Source organism: Leuresthes tenuis, unplaced genomic scaffold (genome assembly GCF_036924035.1).
Source record: "Leuresthes tenuis unplaced genomic scaffold, fLeuTen1.0.hap1 SCAF_4, whole genome shotgun sequence".
Taxonomy (NCBI): Eukaryota; Metazoa; Chordata; class Actinopteri; order Atheriniformes; family Atherinopsidae; genus Leuresthes; species Leuresthes tenuis.
Window position 1 is genome coordinate 16,248,201 of NW_027325358.1, and position 20,064 is coordinate 16,268,264.

The window sequence follows — 20,064 nt, forward strand, 5'->3', positions numbered from 1 at the left end:
AATGTAAGTCAAAACATGGCGAGCCTGAAACCCAACTGACGGGAGACAGCAACGCGTCCAAAAAAGGCAGAATTTAGAAGTGCTTCATTCTTTAATCACTGAACGGGATCCAAGTTATTTTAGTGATGCATTTTTGTGGTAAAAATGTGGGGAGAGCAGGGTTGCGGTGGGAAAAAAAAAACAATCGCTTTGGGAGTCAAGAGTCTAGCATTAGGGAATAACACATTGTGCTTTAAATGGACGCTATATTTTATATTTTACAGGACGGACGCATTTATGTCTGTACCGGCTAAACAAGTAAACATCTATAATCCTGAGAAGATCAACAACTGCTACACCTCGGGTTTGGTATTACATATTTCTACAATGAACTTGCTTTTGTAGAATCTGTACTGTAATCAAGAAAATAAAGTTGTTTTTTTCCTCTTTTAATTACCAGTCTTGGCATCTCGGCAGCTTGACAAAACGTGTAGGAGAGAGGCATGACTCCTGCTAATATGCTGTTACGTCCCGACAATGTAACAAAAGAGCATTCACACAATTCTGGTTATTGTTTGAGCTTATGATGCAAAATGTAGCTTTCACATCCTTTATTCGCCATCGTTTTAGTACACTGCGAGGGTGTTGTAGTTGTGTAACCTGTTGGCCTGCAGAACCAAAAACCATCAATCAAAACATTGTTTAAAAACCTCTCTTTGACACAAGTACAAAGGTATTTGTTGGTAGATGCAGGATATTTCACAAGGAATGCTTTATCAGTGCCATGTAACTGTTCTACCAGCACATTATTACCACTAGTTGAACAACAGCCTTTTCCAACAAAGTCTCTGTTATCAGCCTTGTTTGTTCAACCTTGCCACTCATTAGCAGGCCCCCCTCTGGCTGTATGAATGGATAGGGGAGGTCAACACGCTGACCCCCGCATGCCCACTCATTGCCCATACCGAAAACAACAGAGGGCCGTGTGTTCTGCGGATTGCATCACAACCCCATTAACGAGCAGAGCCACTGGCCTGAGAGCGCTAATGCAATTATGTAACACAAGCCCTGGTGCTGTGAGTCGGGGCTATGAGAGAGGAAAAATTAATAGGATGTGACATTTTGTGGGTTTGTTATCTCACCACTTTTACGAAGAACTTAAGATGCATTCAGCCTATACTGTTCTGATGTGCATGGAGGGGAACAGCAAGATATAAAATGAGATGAAAAACCTACACGCTGAAGAGGAGAGATTATACAACGGCAAATGCAATGTTAATAGCATTTTATTGAAGATGGTGTAAGTGATATTGGCATATTCTCTTATATAAGCTGTCTGCTGCAGGCAATCTGGTGCCGCAATGGAAGCGACACAACAAGTAAACATCCTTGTGGCTGCCAACGTTTCATGCCTCCTTCGTGTAATGAAGACCAGTGATTACAACACAGAGAAATGACAACCAGCTCGTATGAACTCAGATCAAGGGAAGCAACAGAACAAGCAAATTGATAGACAATGCAAGAGCTGAATGTCAAAAGTACTCCAGAGATGAAGCGGGAGCTTTGCCTGACTTGGCATTTTGACAGAGTGTTATGGCTGTGCTCTGGTTTTGGCTTTGGCTTGCTCAAATGGTTGAGTGAAAGGAAAACAACTGCTGGTCAACAAGGAATCTCAAACACTTTCCATTTACAATATGATGTTTGAGATGTGATGCTGTCAGCCGAGGACAAACCTTACCGCCGCATTTTATGCTCACAGAAAAGTGTGCGCTGAATCCATAAAAGCAACAAATTAAGCCCTCATAGAGTGCTTCTGGGATAATGAGCTTTTCTGAGCACTTCACCCATGACCAGCAGGAATTTATGGGAGGTACATGCACTAACTACCACCTAAAGCAGACACTAGAAAGAATCTCAGACTGTGGCATAGATGACACATTTTCACAAAGAGCAGCGGTAATAACTAATGAAATGAAATCAATGCTTTACATGAAGAATTCATGACATTACACACAGTCTTCTTTCACCGACTGAATTTATTCTTGACCCTGATATCCAGAAATGTGTGGTAAGTGTGTCTTAAATTAGCTTTTTCAAACGTTTAGAAAGTAAACACTCTTATCTGGAGGATAAGGGGGCGTAAGATAACAGTTCCAAACAAATTCATCCAAAAAATGCTTTTCACACTAAGTTCCTTCTAAACAGAAGTTACTATCAACAACATTCATGTGGGGCGTAGCTTAAAAAAGAAAATACCCTAAACGGAGCTCATTCAAAGACAGCGTACTGGTCGCTTACATTTATTTCATACCTGACAGTGGAAAAACAAAAGGAAAACCGTTTAAAACAAGTTTTCCTTCTGAGGTTAAGGCTTCACTAAAGCAGACTGGCTATCAGGGGTAGCTAAGATTACATTCCCCATACATAGTCTGGATTCCCCAGGTACCAGCGTGAAGTGCCAAGCATGAAGATAAGAAGAACTTGATTAGGAGAGGTGCCATGTTTACTGCCATTAGACGAGACCGCATCACCAGTAAGGTGGTCAATACCTTTATCTAAATCCATCAGCAGAATCTTCATCTGATCTGGTTACAGCACACATAAACATGTCATCATTTATACAATTTCTTTATCTTAAAATTCGACACAGGGTTAAAGACAGTTTGTAGATGACTATTTTGATGAAACTCTGAGAGCTTTCCTACTCTGTCCCGATCGGCTCTACTGAAATGGGACCCTATTTTTCAGCTAAAGCAACTTATGAATGTGTTTGTATTAGTTCATATCAGCTTTTAAACAATAGCCAGCATCAGTGAGGTACGGGGAAGAGTGTCAGCAGCAAGGCTTTTTTCTATTTTTCTACATAAATTAATAGAATTTGTTCAAGCCTGACTATTTCAGGGTCTCTCAAACTCACCTTTGACTGGCCGGCACATCTTAATCTCACGACTTATCGAACGGTTTTAAAAAGCGACGCCGAGTTCTGCAAACAAATACGCCATCAGTGGGATTTAATGGAACCATTTGATAAATGATGAAAACACCACGAAAAAGCTGGGATGACCCGTGACCTTTGGAGGACACGTCGTGTCTCTGCATGTTGAATCCAGGGTGAAAGGAAGGCACGAGGGCCGTGCTACGGACCCAGGCTGAGAAACACCCCTTTTACTGTGTTCCCGAGGGGTCAAGGTGACATTCCACAACACCTCTGAGACTGGCCTAATGGAGGGATTGGTGCAAGGCTTTTGTTGAATGGGAAATAAGAGACTGTGAAAAAGGGTGTAACAAGAGACAGAAGTAAGTAAAAGCGACACAGGAGGAAAATGAGATTCTGGGGCATAATTATGGGCAGGTAGGAGGTCGAAGGAGAGAATACAGGGAGCTCAACTGGGGGTTGTTTTATTGTTGGGTTTTTTTTCTTCCTTCTTTTGATTTAGTTTTATGTTATAAATCTTATCTTGCATTTTTGTGCAGATGGTCCCTCTATATGTGAAAATGTCAGAAATGTATCAAGAAATGATTTCAAAACTGTAATTCGAGCAATTTGCCCGATGCCGTTTCTGAGGTGACCGCAGTAGGAACCACCGTTTTTATTCGACACCATTTCCCCTGCCCAACTTCACAAAACAAAACAAAAAAATTCCACTCTTGGTCTATAATTGTGGCCTGGCACAACAGATAAATACAATTCTCGATTGGTACACGGGTTGTAAAATCTATTCAGATCTCTTAATTTGCGTTCTTGTTCAAGCATCGTGTGTTCATAACAAGTAAATATAGACACATGTCAACTGAGTAGAGAGGACTATAATATCTGCTTATATTCAGGAGAGACAAATTAAGCAACACTTTAAATATATCTGATTCTAATGAGAATACCTTGGTATGGATGAGGAGGGTCACTCAAATGTGTAAGTGTGAATTCATAAATTTAAGATATATTTTCTAATGTGTTTCAGCATGAAAATTCGCATACGCACCATGGAAATACAGTTCTTCAGTATGAGCATATTATGCAGTGTTTAACCTCTCAAACAACAGACTAAAGGTGCAACGATAAATTGAGCAAAGAAAAAAAAAAATAAATTAACTCTTACCGTCATAAAACCAAAAGACTGGGGACTTGCTAAATAAAGATGAGCTGTGGGTCCGAGTTCCCCTCCTCATTCACTTCTTCTTTTCCGATGTTTTTCCCTTCTCCTTCCCTCGGCTCAGGAAAAGCGTCCCCCTTTCCAGACTCCCTCTTTAGTCCCAGATCTCACGCCGTTTAATGACTGGGAAGCACAGAGACAACAGACAGGGAGAAAGTTAGAAAGAGCCAAAGAGAGGGAGTGACGGGGAAAGAGAGTTCCCCGTTTGGGTGAAGCAGTGATCAGATACGGCTATTTTCAGACTCAGGCATGCTCGTCTATGAGACTGGAAAGTTACCCCCCAGTGTAGATGGGTGGGGGCAAAGTGACAGGGCTGACTATCTCTATTTTACCACACGCACACATGTTTGCGTGCATGCATGCATACCACACCGTATGTGCACACACATGCATGCTAAGAGACTATATTGGACCACATGTTCACAGACAGTATACACAAACAATGTCACATCTATATCAGGTATAGACATTTTTGAATATTTAGGACAGCACAAGCAGTAGACCTGGGATGCATGTTGGAGAGCTTTCACCCTCCCGTCTCTCCTCCCGGGTTTTAATGTTACAGAGCGGCCGGGTGTAAAGTGGCCTTCTCCCACACGGAACCCGACAGGAATGTCAAACTGTTCACACGTGGGATTTTCTTTCACTTTCTGTTGCTGACGGTTTGACTGCCAGTCAAGAAGGCTCACTCAGATATGTGCAAATGAACTCTTATCCACATGACAGACACACTTTTTCTCTCTCCATGCCGCCATCATAAAACACGGACTGTCAGCGTCGCATCAGACTGTAAATGCAAATAAAAATTATGTGTCAACTCACCTGTGTCAGTGCAGATTTCCCTGCTGTGTAATCCATATGGGAATGTATATTTGGCAATGACCACACACACAGGCTGAATATACACAGGAGAGAGGTCAGCCAGAAGCACCTCTAGACCCCAGACTCCCTGCTATTCCCAGAATGATGATGTAACTACTGCTATTAGCCTCTCATATTTAGAACCTGGTTACCTAAAACCAGCCAGGCAGCTACTGTGCAAAATGCTATTTGGACAACGTCCATCTACTCCCTTAAACTCCAATTCAACAATACACAACAGAGCCACACAAAACGATAACTGACAAAGTGCTGCACTGTACGGGTCATGGAGAGTCTTTCAGTTATAACAAAAGGAAATGTATTAAGTTATGGTGATGAGGCTCCATTAATCCAGAGTGGTGAGGTCATCTCAGAACAAAAACTTAAAGTCACAACAACTGGAATGTTTAGTATTACGAATGTCTCTTTGTTTAGATTTACTTTTTGTCACTGACAAACCAAAACCTACTAGCTTGTGGTTTGGTCTATTGGCCCTCTGTTGTAAGTTTAAGAAACAAGTATTCGAGCATATAACCACACAGGTAAAACACTAAACTTCTTCACAACTGCAGCCAAGTCCTGAATGGTTGACAGCTTTGAAATCAAACAAATGTCCCGGATCAAAACTACGTGGATCATCCTTCATCCGGTTAGCAATGAAGTGGCGATGTAAAAATCCCAGTTACACGAGTACAAATTACTCCAATATCGAGCAACATTCTGGAAACCATAAACATCAAAGGCCTAAGCCTCTGATCATTACAGTGGTCTTTGGAGACCCCCGAGCTCTGTGTGTCAGCAGCTATGACCAAACAGCAGCTGGCCCCCAGAAACTTCTGGTCACGTGCCAAGGATCAGTGAGGTATGGTGAAAAGCTGACAACTGACAGGTGCTAATGATGAAACGTTGAGGCCAAAATCAGGGCAGTATCAGGGGACCAATAAAGTCCTGTGCTGAAGTCTCGACTTAAGTCCCATTACAGACTTTATCAACCAGAGGCTTTATCCTGTAACCTACATGACACTTGGCACAGCCAGCGCAGATCGACATCAGGATAGGAAAAAAAAAGGTTTCGGATGTTTGATGAATGGATTTTTTTTTTCTTTATTTGGATCCCAATCATTTAAACTTCATTCTGACTTGGATAGGCAGGAATTACTTAAAAAAAAAAAACAATTAAAACCCAACACGAGCTCAGGAATGATCTCATTAAAGCACCAGAGCAAACTATTTTTACAGCGACTGACACAAACTCACAGTCAAACACACCGTCACTTTGACCTATGAGCCACTCCGGCCTACAGTATTCGCGTCGACATGGTCTCACCCGTACAGTTTCAACACCTAATTCATTATCAGCTTCTGCCTGGCCCCGCCATTCCCAGTTAAGTAAGTGGCAGGATATATAAAGCAGAGGAGCTGTGCATAGAGTAGGTGACACTTAAAAATACTTAAACCTGGGACAAGATCAAAAAAAAAAAAAAGAACACTATACCCACAGACTGTGCCAGCACTCACTTGCTCTAGATGTACACACCTTCAAGTGGATTATGAGATAGCAATATAAATATGTTATGTGCTGACAACTTTGAAATATTTCTTCCCAGAGCAAATGTACCGCAGCAGCAATAAAACGTCATGCTGCGAGTGTTTTCTACTTAAAAAGAAAAGATGAAAACCATCACGTTGTGCATGTGTTGTTTCTCCAGTCGTCATCGTTTGCAAGCACCTCGCAGCAAAGGCTTGACTAACATCATCAACAAAAGTGCGATGCACAACATCACCGCTCACACACCCGGAGCGATCAACATTTCCCCCTGCGTATCAAGACAGATCGTTACTTTCTCTGTGCTGTGCAGCTAACACACCTAAAAATGATATAATAAACTTGTTTTTGTCCTTACAAGGATTAAATTAAATAAACTCCTCACCAGAGCGCCAGGATCTCGGCCCATTCGCCCAATCAAAACAACTGGAACCAAAAGGAAAGTCGAAACCTAATTTGAGGTCCCTACGGCAGCTTGTAAAGACCAATGTTGACTCTGGTCCTTTAGCTCTTTGCATTGGAGTCTTTTTTTTTTCTACTGAAATGCATGTATTTTTTTCAACTACAAGTAAAAGTAAATGCATACTGACTGGAATAAGGGGTGTTTACTCTTGGAATGACAGCTAATTACTGTTGTAATAATGTCCATACACAAAGATCTGCATATATCACAAGAGTTTTCTGTTTCTAGTCGACCAATCACATTTGAACAGAGTTTGGCTGCATGTTTGTATAGAGGCGTTATATAGGCGTTGTATATAGGTGTATATAGGCGTTACATATTGAGCAAAAATAGACTCTTGCAACCATTGACTGTCAAATGAGAATTTCATTAGCTTTTTATTTGCACAAATATGAGCAAACATGAAGTATTATCCGCTGGCTACACCTCACGGCACAAACCTTTTCCATAGGCCTCCAGAACCTGTCAGCTGACAACAGGCCATGTGTTGCCGGACTGTTTCAGCATTAACACACAAAAGAACCACACCTCATATGAAATATTTATCAGACACCATTGCATACTTGCATCCATTCTATGAATTACATTACTGAAAGATGAGTTAATCTTCAAACACTGAGAATGAAATCGTCCTCGCTAAGCCTGACCAGTGTCGTAAAACAAATGCATCGCCAACAACCAAACGGCTCAGCGGTTTAGTTAAAAAGTTACCATCACCGCAAAGAATGGTAAGTTCTAAAGGTCACTAAAAAGAAGTCAAAGCGAGCATGTCCTGCAGGCTGTGCCTTTTATTAGTTGGACTTAAAATTAGGCAAGATTTTTTACAACGCCCCACATGAGCCATGACATCATCCCCTGATGAAGGGCAGAGAAAAGGGGGAGATAAATGGGGCAAACACAGCAGCCAGAGGGACAATGAAAAAAGAGAAGGCGCCGAGTCAAAAGGAAGAGATACAAGGGGAAATCAAAAGGAATGTGTTTGAGAGAGACAGAGAGAAAAAACAATTCACTAAGAGAGTAACAGCTTGAAACATTGTGGACTTTTAGGAGAAGATGTATCACTTTCACCCTGATGGCCTGCCTTGGCCCCCCCCCTCTCCTCCTTCTCCCTCCCACCTTACATGCAGAAAACACTGTCTCTCTCCCAGTCGCTCTAAACTGGCAGGTTCAACAGTGTTAACACTCACATACTTCATGGTGCACTGACCATCAATCACGTCAGAATCTGTGATCGCTCATTAAGTGTGTATATTTAAGTCTCTATGAGAGGTTTATTGGTGCGGCAGCCCCCGGCGAGACAGATAGCAGCCAACTGTTGCTCATCATATTGCATCCCGCTGTGTTGCTTCCTCTCTGCCAGACACAAGTATGCAGCCACAGAAACACATAAACTACTTCATTGAAACACACGAAACGCGGCACACTGACAGGGCAGGTAGGCCTCACTGGGAGCGGTATGAGGTTCCAGGAGTGATAGTGTTACACACTGTGCCGCCTGGACACCTCCCCGCCCCCCCTGTTAACCCCAGCATTCAAATGGGTCTTACAGAGATAGCATCCATTGCTGATGGCCTTATAATCTTTTCCTCATTACATCATCCGTTCACATCAGTTAACAGAGAGCAACAAAGAGAATTTCTTTTTTTTGTTTTGTTTTTTATCTCACAGCTGGGAACTATAGTTCAGAAAAGCAAAGGCAACAAGGCAACAGATAAACATTACATCAAAATATGCCCAAATCTGAAAGCCTTGGAGAGATAAGCTGATTTGGAGCTACAATGACTTTACATTGCTCCTGTGCGGTATCAGGAGCATCAGTGGTGTGTTAGTGTTGTAAAAACAAGCTTCAGCCCAGGACAAGACTCAACACTCAGGTTTTCTCTCACTAGAATAAAACTTTACATCCCTGTTCTATATAGTCATATATATATATAAAAAAAAAAAGATAGAAGAAAATACAATAGATTTATTTTTCACAGAAAAACTGCACAGTGCTGAAATGCAACGCTGCAGGTTTATGCTAACAATAGAGATTATCCCCTGCATTTGGGATGTGGGTTAAACGTGGACCTTTAAGTTAATCTTTACTATTATCTGGCGTGTCGATAAATCCGGCTGGGTTTCTTTACTAATAACGCTCATCAATTACATTTCCCGATCTTTAAAGCCTGTAGTTTCGGTATTTCCCATCTTCCGAGTCCTGACCGCATCTTCCCCTGATGCACAGTGAACAGCAATCCGCTGGAATGCACATTTGTGGAAACGGGCGAGCAAACAGTATCCCGAATGAGCCGATTCAATCGCCCGTGTCCCTCCGGAAACAACTAGCCATAGGATAACTGCTTCTTGAAAAGACTTTAAAAGGCACCTTTAAAAAAGGGCCATTTAACTGTTCAAATGCCATGAAATTCAGCCGCAGGTCAGGTCGCTTGCAGCTGCTAAGAGCGGTGCGGGGGGAGTTAACAACACTGCTGTTTCTGTTGGTATTTACCTCAAAACGACTGTCGCCTCACTCCACAATTTCCGCAAGATATCGCCAGAAGATCAGCCTCCTCCATGTGAAACGGCCGGAGTTCTCACTTCAAATTGTGCAGGGTGTAACACGCACCCGGCGAGCTAAAGCGGCTCGGCAGCTAGTGGGGCGTCCGTGAGATGAAACCATACACCTGTTTTTTCGACGCGCATGGATGTCGCCGGTGTCGGTGAGCTAAGTAAAGGTAGCTCCCTCTCCCGGAGGGGTCACTGGGCCTAGGATAGCAATGCGGTGAAGCTGTCCTAACCGCTTTTTTTTTTTTTTCACGAGACAAGCCTCCTACCAGAAGACGGCCCGGCGGCACAATTACACCGCATGCCTTTCCTGACTACATGCGGCAGTCGCACCGCTGTCCCGACTCTGTCGCGCCTACAGCCGTCGCGTCAGTCCAGAAATGGGCAGAATCTTCCGTTTCCGTTTTGTTATTAGTGAATGATGCTGTGACTTCGTGGGCAAAATGGCCTCTGTTATTTTCATTCAGCAACCGACAACCGCGAGCTTCTCATTGGGTCGCCGTGTCACCATGGCAACGGCCGCGGCTCAATCAGTGCTTGCAGGGCCACGGGCCTGGGTACAGCTCACTAACAGGAAAGTGCCACTTTGTCTCCTGTTTGCAGCAGGAAAACACAAGGCCTTACCTCATATGAAGTGCCTATTGTTTTTGGAAGGCTATAGACTGTGTCTACCTTTTTGAACTGGCCTAAAAAGTTCTAACAAGCGATATCTCACGGTGGGCAAGAAGTATCTCTGATCACGTTTATGAGTGATTCCCTGGCAGTGCATCATGTAGTGTCATATTTCAAAAGAGGTGTTTAAGCTACTGTTCAATGACAACTAAGTTAACCCTTAACCCCAACGTATAGGTGAAAGTTTTGCAGAATCCCTGTAAGAATTGGGACAAACCATTGCCAGGAGCAAAAGTACAAAAACATGTTTTTTACACGTTACCCTGTTAGGTGAAGAAAAGTATAAACTAGAGCTGAACAGGGACCAACTTGGCAGTTTGGAATTTAGGTGAAACTAGGATTATTTTCGAGTACATGCTCTAAATATTTTGTTTGTTAACAGTGATGCTTGAAAGTTATTTTTGTTGCAATGGTTAGCACTGTCACCCACACAGTTCCTGGGTTGAACCTCAGCTGGGGCATGTTTGTGTGGAATTTTGCGTGCTGTCACTGTGCCTATGAGTTTTTTTCCGTTCCTCCACTTTCTTTCCTCATTTTATATATGTGGGTGTTAGGTTAACTGGTCATTTCAAACCAGAGCTATAGAGTATATCCTCATGACACTCCCACTTCCGTTCCAAACTGGCCGTCTATCACGCCTCTCACCCTTCAGCACCTGGGATTGGCTCCACCCCCATGCAACCCTGAACAGGGTAAAAACAGGTGTAGCGAATGGATGAACGAGTCTGTTCTGCAGAGTAGACTTTTTTAAGAGAATAAGATTTCAAGTTCTGTATCCAACAATTCAAATATTTGGATGGATTTCTGGAAAGTATAAATTCCTGTGATGAATCTACAGAGCAGCGTTTCAGTGTTAACACTTGGAGTGTTCATTTTAATGACGTGGAAGTGTTCAAAGTGACAGGTGTGAATTCATTTTAACACTGATATGGTGCTCGTTTACCACACTTTGTTTGAACTGAATCAGACTTTTTTGCTTTGGGTCAAACCCATTACTGAAAGACGCATTAGTCTCTTTGAGTAGAGTGTTGTCCTACAATAAAACTATTTGATTTAATTTAGTTTACATTAAGCAAACCAGTTATGTCTTATCTTGACGTTTGATGGTTGAACTGTGGAATTATCCCCCTGCGTATACTGTAAATATTGAATTATTTGCAGTCTTTTCACAGTCTGAATCCAGTGCCTTATAATCAATGCGAGGTTTCCTATAGTGAGCCCAGAAAACATGATCTTTATACATAAAACACAATTATTTCTTATGAGATTAAACCTATTATGATCCATTACATGCCTTGTTTAACCATCTCTTTGTCTGCCATCTATTTACCTCCTTCTTATGCAAAGTCTCAGTGCAACATCAGAGACATAAATACACAGACTTAGAGTGTGTGTAATGTATTTTGAAAATGCAAGCAAGCAGGCTGTTTCTCAAAAATAAGGAATGGCTGTTTGAAATGGTCTGGTGAGTTGATACAAAATCACACACATAGCCTAAATATTGACTCTGATAAAACAGCCTGTCAGCATCACATGCTGTCTTTTGTAAATATCTAACAAATACAGCCATTTTTATTACTACTGTGCTTCATCTACTGTCACAATGAATGCGCTAACACATAGTGCAGCACTTTCAGACTGGTGATTAAAGGTTTATGATGTTTAAATCATAGACTGCATTTAAGGATGGGCCATATTTTTATATGCAGTATTTGGCTTACATCAAAAGTACATCTAGCCACCGAGTTACATTACATTAATTAATCAATTTAATTGATTTAAAGTCAGTTGACTTAGTGTAGTGTAAATTAATGGCCATGTACAGCTGTTTAATGCCGCAAGCTGTTGAAAATTCTTGCTGTGGTTAATTATTGTCATTTTACATACACATAACAACTGGAGTGACATTAACTACGAAGGGCCATTCGACAGTGTTAAAGCTGCAGCGGTATTTTCTTGTTAACTTAGCCACACAGAGCCCTTTCCTCTTTCAACATTAAAGGTGCACGAATTTAGACCGTTATTGATAGTTGACCTTTGAGAGGTGTCAGCAATACCACATCCATGAGTGTGTATGTGTGCGTACATGTTTTTTGCGAATGTGCACGTATTCATGCATGTGCACGGTCTTTTTATCACCAGCTCTTACGAGGCAGAATACACGGTCCTCATTGAATGTTGTCAAGAGTATGCCTTCTTATAGATAGCATGTTATCTACAGACGTACTATCGGCCATGCATTTTGAGAGCCTGGGTAGATGATGAGGTTATGTTGTGTCTGATATGCAGAGATCCACGGGTAATACTAGTGCAGACATACAGAGAGCAGAGCACAGGACCATGTGTATGAACTTTATAGGGAAAATAACCAGGCCTCCTGGACGATGGAACTACGTATAGTTACAGGAATCTTCTCTGAGAGTCAAGAATGGGCTGGAAGCATTTATAGCAGAGGCGTCCACCATTGTGCATCATTCATATAGTGGAGTCAAGTGTTGACAGGCTGAAAGCCGTCCTTGGATACAAGATATATACTGAATCTGACACTGGTTGTAACGTGACAACATTACAGTTCACACGGAGCATCTGTTTCTAAACCTTAATCCAGGTGTAAGAACGCAGCAATATTTCCCTTGGTGGCATCCACTTCATACCTGTAATTATCTAATGGCCAAGCCCTATCAAAGCACACTCCTAGAATAGCCCACTATAAAGGACAGGAGCCTGGCACATGGATCGTGTTAGAAAATAACTCTTTTATCTTAGCAGTAGCACTCTTTCCACTGATGCTATCAAAAGAGATCCACATTTGGAACAGCTGATACTGAGGTCCACTCATCTGGCCAATGTTAAAGTAGCGCAGTGGTGCTGAATGGGTGGGTGGCATTTGAGTACAGGAGGACATTGTCAGGCAATGACTTCATGGCACTCCCACTTCCATTCCAGACATGCTTTGATGTCTAAGAGCTGACCAGGTGAAATGTCTACACAAATCTGTGAGAGGATGCTGATGTTGGATCTGACAGCACCTCTCACATTAGCATTTAGAAATTATTTCAGTTTTATATCTTCCCGTCACTGTTGTTTTGTTTTCTTCTGTTTTGATTCCCATTTGAAACCCTCATCTATCAGACTTTCCCAGACATCTATATCAATCAAGCTGACTGCTCTTTACATTTCTTCTGCTTAGTCTGGAGTCAGTTTCCACTTTATACAGATAAAAAGAGAGGAGTCAAACAGCCGTCTCTCATTCGGTTCCCACAACAATGTCTTATGACCTGCTGCTGTACTGCATCAATCAAAGAAGTCAGTGTTGTCCTGTGAGGATGCCAGTGTCACCCATGAAAAAACTGCAGCTGGTCCTGCACTGTTATGACAGATGTTGAGGAAAAGCTGACAAAACAGAGAAGAGAAAAATGGCAAGTGGAAGACGTTGAAGGATAACAGAGTAACAAATGACCCTGTGAGGCGAAGAAGCAAAATTTTAACGTAGACATGATGACATCGTCATTTACTCTCTTTGTCAACAGGATGACTTCATGAGAATCTCAACTGCATGACAATGCACATTATAGTTGTTAAAGCTATGTTGTGTTATCAGGAAACATACATTTACAACACCTTCTTTTTAACATTGCAATTACCAGTGATCCAGCCATGCTAACAATGTTTGGTGGGTTGAGACTGGTAGCAGAAAGTTAAAAACTAATTTTATGACTCACTGGTTTGATTATCTACAAAGATGGAGATGGTGTTACCAACAGGCTCTGCTTTGGTCTGACTGAGCTGATTGCATGAACTTTAAAAGTTCACTCATCAATATTTCCCAGAGTAACAAGGGATCCAATGACTGTATGTACTGTGGAAATGGTAACTGATAGTGACAGAGCCACAGATCAATATCACCCACAGCACTACAGATATTTCTAGGCTATTCTACCATATTGTTTTGACTGTTCTTTAAAGTTATCATTTTCTACTTTAAGTCAATAAATGAGTAAAGTTATGTGTCCAGTCACAAACAAACAAAACAGACTGTTTGTTGTAAGAGTACTTTGGTTTGCTCGTTCCAGCTAAAGCTGTGGTTGGATGATGAACAAACATTTCAATCACAGCGGCAGGGCACAATGATGCTGATTACTGCCCACATATTTCCCTCCTGTAATTTTGTGTGTGAAGCTAAACAGGGCCATGACACTCACTTGAACACATTTTGACTTAATGGCTCTGCATACCTGTGAAATTCATTCAAAACTGCATGCTGTTAATGGAATGGAATCGTGCAGTTGTTAAAAATCTAAATGGTAAGCTTTATGAAAAGATGTAACTCAACATTTTTTTGTGAATATCTAATAATTGCTTCCTCAACACTGACCCTCCCCGGTGTTATGCTTTGACTATACTTTGACTTAACTAAAATACAGCATAGTTTGGATTTCACAAAACAAAATTAGTTTCTGATGTATTGAATTAACCATGTTACCCTATGATAAATGCTGTCTTCACAGCCACAGTAAAATAATTGGGATAATCATAAATGTGTCATATATTCTGTAGCCTTATTTAGCTTTTCTAAAAGAGTCAACAGGCTCTTTGCCACGGTTCTGTTGATAACACTGTTGGTCTGACAGGCTGGTGGTTTGTCAATAGTTCCCACTTTGTGCCAGACTTATCTCAACAAATATTGAACCAATAGCTATTACAATTGGAAGAGGAATCCATGGTGAAACAATGTGGGTGATCTCAGGTCAAAGTTAAATGGCCAACATCAGCTTGTTAGATTGTACATTTTGCATCTCAAAAGAAAAAAATGAATAAATTAAAGACCTGTTTAACACCGTAGCTAATGTCCATCAGGCTCAGCTGTACTTTGTACTCAAATATTTTGCATTATACGTCACACATTAGGCTTAAAGTACCATCGTCACATCAACAACAGAGCACATCTGAAAACAACAAACAATGACCTAAGTGCCATACAGAGAGATTCAAATATGTGATCATTTGATTGATGGCTACAATTAATTTGGGACTCACGCTGGACATGCTGTGCCAGAACGTTGTTATTTGGGGGTTGTTGTCAGACCATTCGATGTAATCTGTTGCTACACCGCTCTGACTTTGGATCACCTAATCATAACCTCCTTATGAAGTAATGAAGGGAAGGCAGAGTAGTTTGTGCTCCTTATGCAATTTAGCTACCTCTTCATGTTTCCCACGTGTGTGTTCCAAGTTGAATCTCTCTGGAATACATTTCTAATATTACTCTGCTCTTCGTTCTCCTCAGTACCCTTCACTGTGGTTACACCAGCCCTCTCCTGTGCGAGTGCTGTGTGGATTGATAAGGGGCTGAGGAAATGTGGCATGGTTGCTTGCTGATGCAGTGTCTGCCAGTGTGCCCCTCGTACAGCAGCAGCTGACAATGTGTATGTTGGAGGCGGGCATTTTTCAAAAAACTGTTTAAGAAATGATCAAACGCTGGTTTAACATAACCTTCGATTTATCAAAGCATTGAGAACACGGTGCTGAGAGGAATTAGCCAAATAACGGTTGATGGAACTCAAATAACTGTTAAATGTATCTGTCATCGAGCGTGGAAGGAATAATTAGCTGATAAAAACATTAGATAAAGGTTTCTCCAAGTCTAAGGCATGACAACGTTATTAAAATGGGGAATAAGTTAATAATGTGCTCATTTTCAAAAGGGCAGGGTTACTGTATTATATCATGTTCTTTTTCAAATCTACACGAAGGACTTGTCGAATACTGTTGAATAGATATCAAACAGAATTTGGTGATAAAAATTCTCCCATTTTCAGAATTGTGATTTGGAGATTTCATGTCCATCAACAGTTGTTCAGGCTTGACATCTCAGTGGAGATGATCAGGTGTCTACATTTATGCTGTGTTGTCCTTTTAAGTGGTGTCATTTAAGCCAATTCTTCCATTAATCCATTCAACTATTTAATTTACTTTCTGTTTTTCTCAAATTGATTTTTTTCTTTTTGTTTGTGGCCAGTTATTCCCTGAATTAGGTGGCAAATGAGCTGAGAAAAGGCTTTGACATCAACCCTGGCAAATATTACCACTTGAAAACAACAACAGCCAAATCAAAAACTATTTGCAGTATATTATAATATGCAGTGAATAGTAGGATTATGGTACTCTGACATACTTTAATTTCGTCCTGATATAATGATAGTTTAGAGAATGAGTCAAGAGTTCGGAAATGTTCACTTCAGCCCTGTCTCACATACAATGCGTAATAGGTTTGTCTGTCCACTGGTCTAAAGCGTACTGCAGTAATGTCACAGTCCATGCCTGTAAACTACATCCCTTAATTCTAACCCCATTAATGTGCTTTTAACTCCTAACCCCAGCAAATGCATGGGGATGTTGAACTTTGACTCTGTAGGTAACAAAGTAAGAAGAGTGCAGTAAGTGTACTATTTTTTTAGCCTTGAAACAACAAGCAGGCAACGTTTTTGACCAAGGTTTCTATTTCTCGATCAGGTTAAATACTTATTCATATTGCTAATAGGATGATAGCTGTGCTCTGCTCAGCTGTTGGAGCAGGTAAAAAGAGTTCAACAGAGAACCAGCAAGTGCAATACACAGGATGGTAAAACCAAAGCAGGAATTCAGAATTATACCAAAATGTCATCAACAAATATGTCTGTTCCCATGTTTATGAAATTACATTTAGGTTGTGTGCTTTTAGAGTCCTACTTATGATGAAACTAACAACTTTAAATCATTTTCTTGCAATTCTGAGCATAAATTCCTGTCTAAACCTAATTGGCCGGTGTTTAAAAGCTGATCTTTGTAATTCTATTTTGGCTCGTCTCTGCTTGCACCTTTGTTCTTCTATTAATGCACAGTAATGGCTGTAATAATCCATATCAAAACTGTAAAAACCCCGTGGGGTTGGCAGAGTCAGCAGCCTCATTAGCTTTTTACTTCACCTACCTACTAATACTTCTGTAAGTGGAAATTATATATGGCAGAAAAAGAAATGCACCTCAGAATTCCATCCTTGATTTATGGGATTTATCAGCTGTAAATCCTTATTATAGATTCTCAGCTTCTTCGTGGGCCTCTAATCAAGTAATAGCTCAATTAATCCGTGCATTTCCAGAGGGGAGAGCAGGGGCATTCATTAGGAGCCAACAGGAGGAGATTAATATAGACTAAACATGCAACAGTAAGCACACACAGCTGTGCACAGGTTTATATGGCTTTGGAAATGTAAATGAAGACATCACACGTCTAAATGTAGTGAGACTCTATGGAGGGATTTAGTTCGCAAAAGAAATGACAGGAGGGAATGGTTGTTCAAGTCAAAAGAGGATACACACACATGAAGGATGACTAACAGTGAAAACTGCTCGGAAATGGTCACGTTCATCACACTTACAGTTTATTTTAAGTTTTGTGTTCTCTCCCTGTTCTTACACTCTTGCCTTAAGGGCAGGGCACTGTCCCAAATATTTTGTATAAGGAACGTGACCTCTGAATTTCCTATTCCTTTTTTGGTAGAAGCTCTGCTCTGCGACATCAAGAGACCCAATCTACTAAATCGGTTTTAACCACATGACCTCGAGAAATATTTGCACATTTAGCTAAAGAGGGATGAACTTATTACAGGGGAGTGAACCACAGAAAAATGCTCCAAGACATTCCATTTGTTTATCAGTTGAAGTTTCACAAGATCCAATAAAAAATGATGAAAACACTCATTAATTCTACTCTATTATTTGCAAGTTAAAAAGAACCACCGCTGCTCATCCCTCACTCTATTCCCTTGTATTCTTTCTTAAACAGGAAGGCATTCAGTCCCATCTGTTCACCACAATTCACAGACTGGGTTGTTGCTTGTTCTGCCATATTGTTGCAGCTAAAAATGAAGGCGTTGGCGCAAAGCTCTACCTGCTGTCTTTTCACTCTGCTGTAAGAAAGACTGTTGTAAGAAATGTGTAATCTCACACTGGGAGAAACTGGGAGAACAACTCAGCTTTTCACATCACTTTCTGTACAACACTGTCAATTCACTCACTGCAGCTCTCTCAAGACCGACATTTAGTTGATATTATAGTGAGTGTTTGCTATCTGATTGTGAGAGTATTCAGATGTACATGGGTAAACTCACTCGCAAAAGTAATCTACATAATTACTGTTTGAACAACTTATCAAAGCTGCTACAATCATTCATTCTATGCCTGTCACAGTGCTTGAAACAAATCACTCAAAACAGTTGACAGTTTAGTTTGACTGCGTTTTAATTAGAGGAACGTTTCCCTTTAGGACGTTTGCCAAACCCAGTGGCTAAACAAAGTACGTCCTGACAAAAATATCTTACTTCCTAAAGTGACCCTGGCCTGAAGGCAGTTCTGTACAGTCGGTGTGGAGCTTGCATCACTGAATGTTCCTGAAATGTTGTGATCTCCCGGCATCTTACGGTATTTCTGTTGTTTCTGTCTCAATCATTGCATGTTTAATCAACACTATACGATCTCTTCAAGTTAGGCAAGGCAAGGCAAGTTTATTCGTAGAGTACAATTCGTACTCAAGCCAATTCAAAGTTAGGTTGTCCAACTGAATCCATCCTTCAGTCTTGGTCATACATACTTGATTCAATCAGCTGGGAAGAGGCGGGTCATGGCGATAGCTGAGACAGTTCAGTGAGCTTAAGAAAGAATGAGTAGGAGCTCATCTGAGAAATGTGAAGTACAAATAACCAACTAAACTCACGCAGACGCACATGCTTTGCTCAATCTTCAATTAAACGTAGACTAAGATGAAAATGGAGAAAACCTGACTTTGAATGAATGGTTCCTGGGGATTTAAATGCCTGGTACTTTTGTTTGAATTGTGACTTTAGGAGTAAGATTGCAAAAAAGATGTAATAAATATATAACTCATAATTTGTGCTATTCATTTTTATAGAGCAAATAAAGTGCTATGGAAGACAGGACAGTGTCATCATACATTTATCGACGCTATAAAGCCTTTCACTGTAAAATTGCTGTAATTTACTGCTAGCAGCTTTGCCAGCATAGTGCTCTATTTATTGCATTATTTTTTGCTGTCTTTTAGAATTACTGTGTATGGCGAGAAGTAAATTGTGCGGTTCATTTATAAATTTGTGTAAATTTACACCACAATATTGGCAACAGTTTTGCGTACTTACTAGATATGTAGAATGTAAACTAATCCATGAGCTACACCAGTTTTACTTATGCAGAAGGTTTGGTGGGCGCTGAGGGCTGTCCCAGCTGACAAGGGTCGAAAGGCAGAGTAGACCCTGGACAGGCTGCTTGTTTATGACAGGACCATCGCAGAGAGACAATAAAGCATGCTCACACGGATAGGCCCTACTCCACCAACAGGCTTTGATTTGTTGGTGGACCATGAGGCCACAGAGCTAAACACAGCTCTACCATGCTGCCCTAAGTCAGCATAAAATGGAAACTGCAAAACTCTGGCAAGGACATAAAAAGTTTTTGTTGTGTTTTGCGACAGCAAAATGTACAGAAAATTCCTGCAAACGATGGCAGTGTCATAAAGTGCGATATCTTTTTTTCTGATGTTCACTACAGTTGTTTACAGTGAGAAACTGTATGACAATAATACAACGTGATACTGTTAAAAGTCCCCTGTAAGCTTACACCAACGTCCTGTAGTATAATTTCTAGTGTTACATTAATTGAAGAGGATTTGAATAGATAATGCTTACAGCAGCTTAGGAAGTCAAACTGCATAGTCAAGGACTGTAATCTTAAGTAATCAAAATTATTTAAATTAGCAAATTAGTAATTGTGATATCCATCTCTATTTACACCCAC

The 20,064-nt window shown here is 40.9% G+C and overlaps 1 protein-coding gene across 1 annotated transcript in view; it reads right to left on the minus strand.

The window, feature by feature from the left end:
* Positions 1-9,978, minus strand: part of sorbs2a (sorbin and SH3 domain containing 2a) — a 45,935-nt gene extending 35,957 nt beyond the window's left edge. Inside the window, exons 1-2 of the mRNA XM_072384815.1 lie at positions 9,492-9,978; positions 4,077-4,253 (exon numbers count right to left, since the gene is read on the minus strand). The gene's annotated coding sequence lies outside the window, so the exon portion shown is untranslated. The remainder of the gene's footprint in view (positions 1-4,076; positions 4,254-9,491) is intronic.
* Between the last annotated feature and the right edge of the window lie 10,086 nt (positions 9,979-20,064).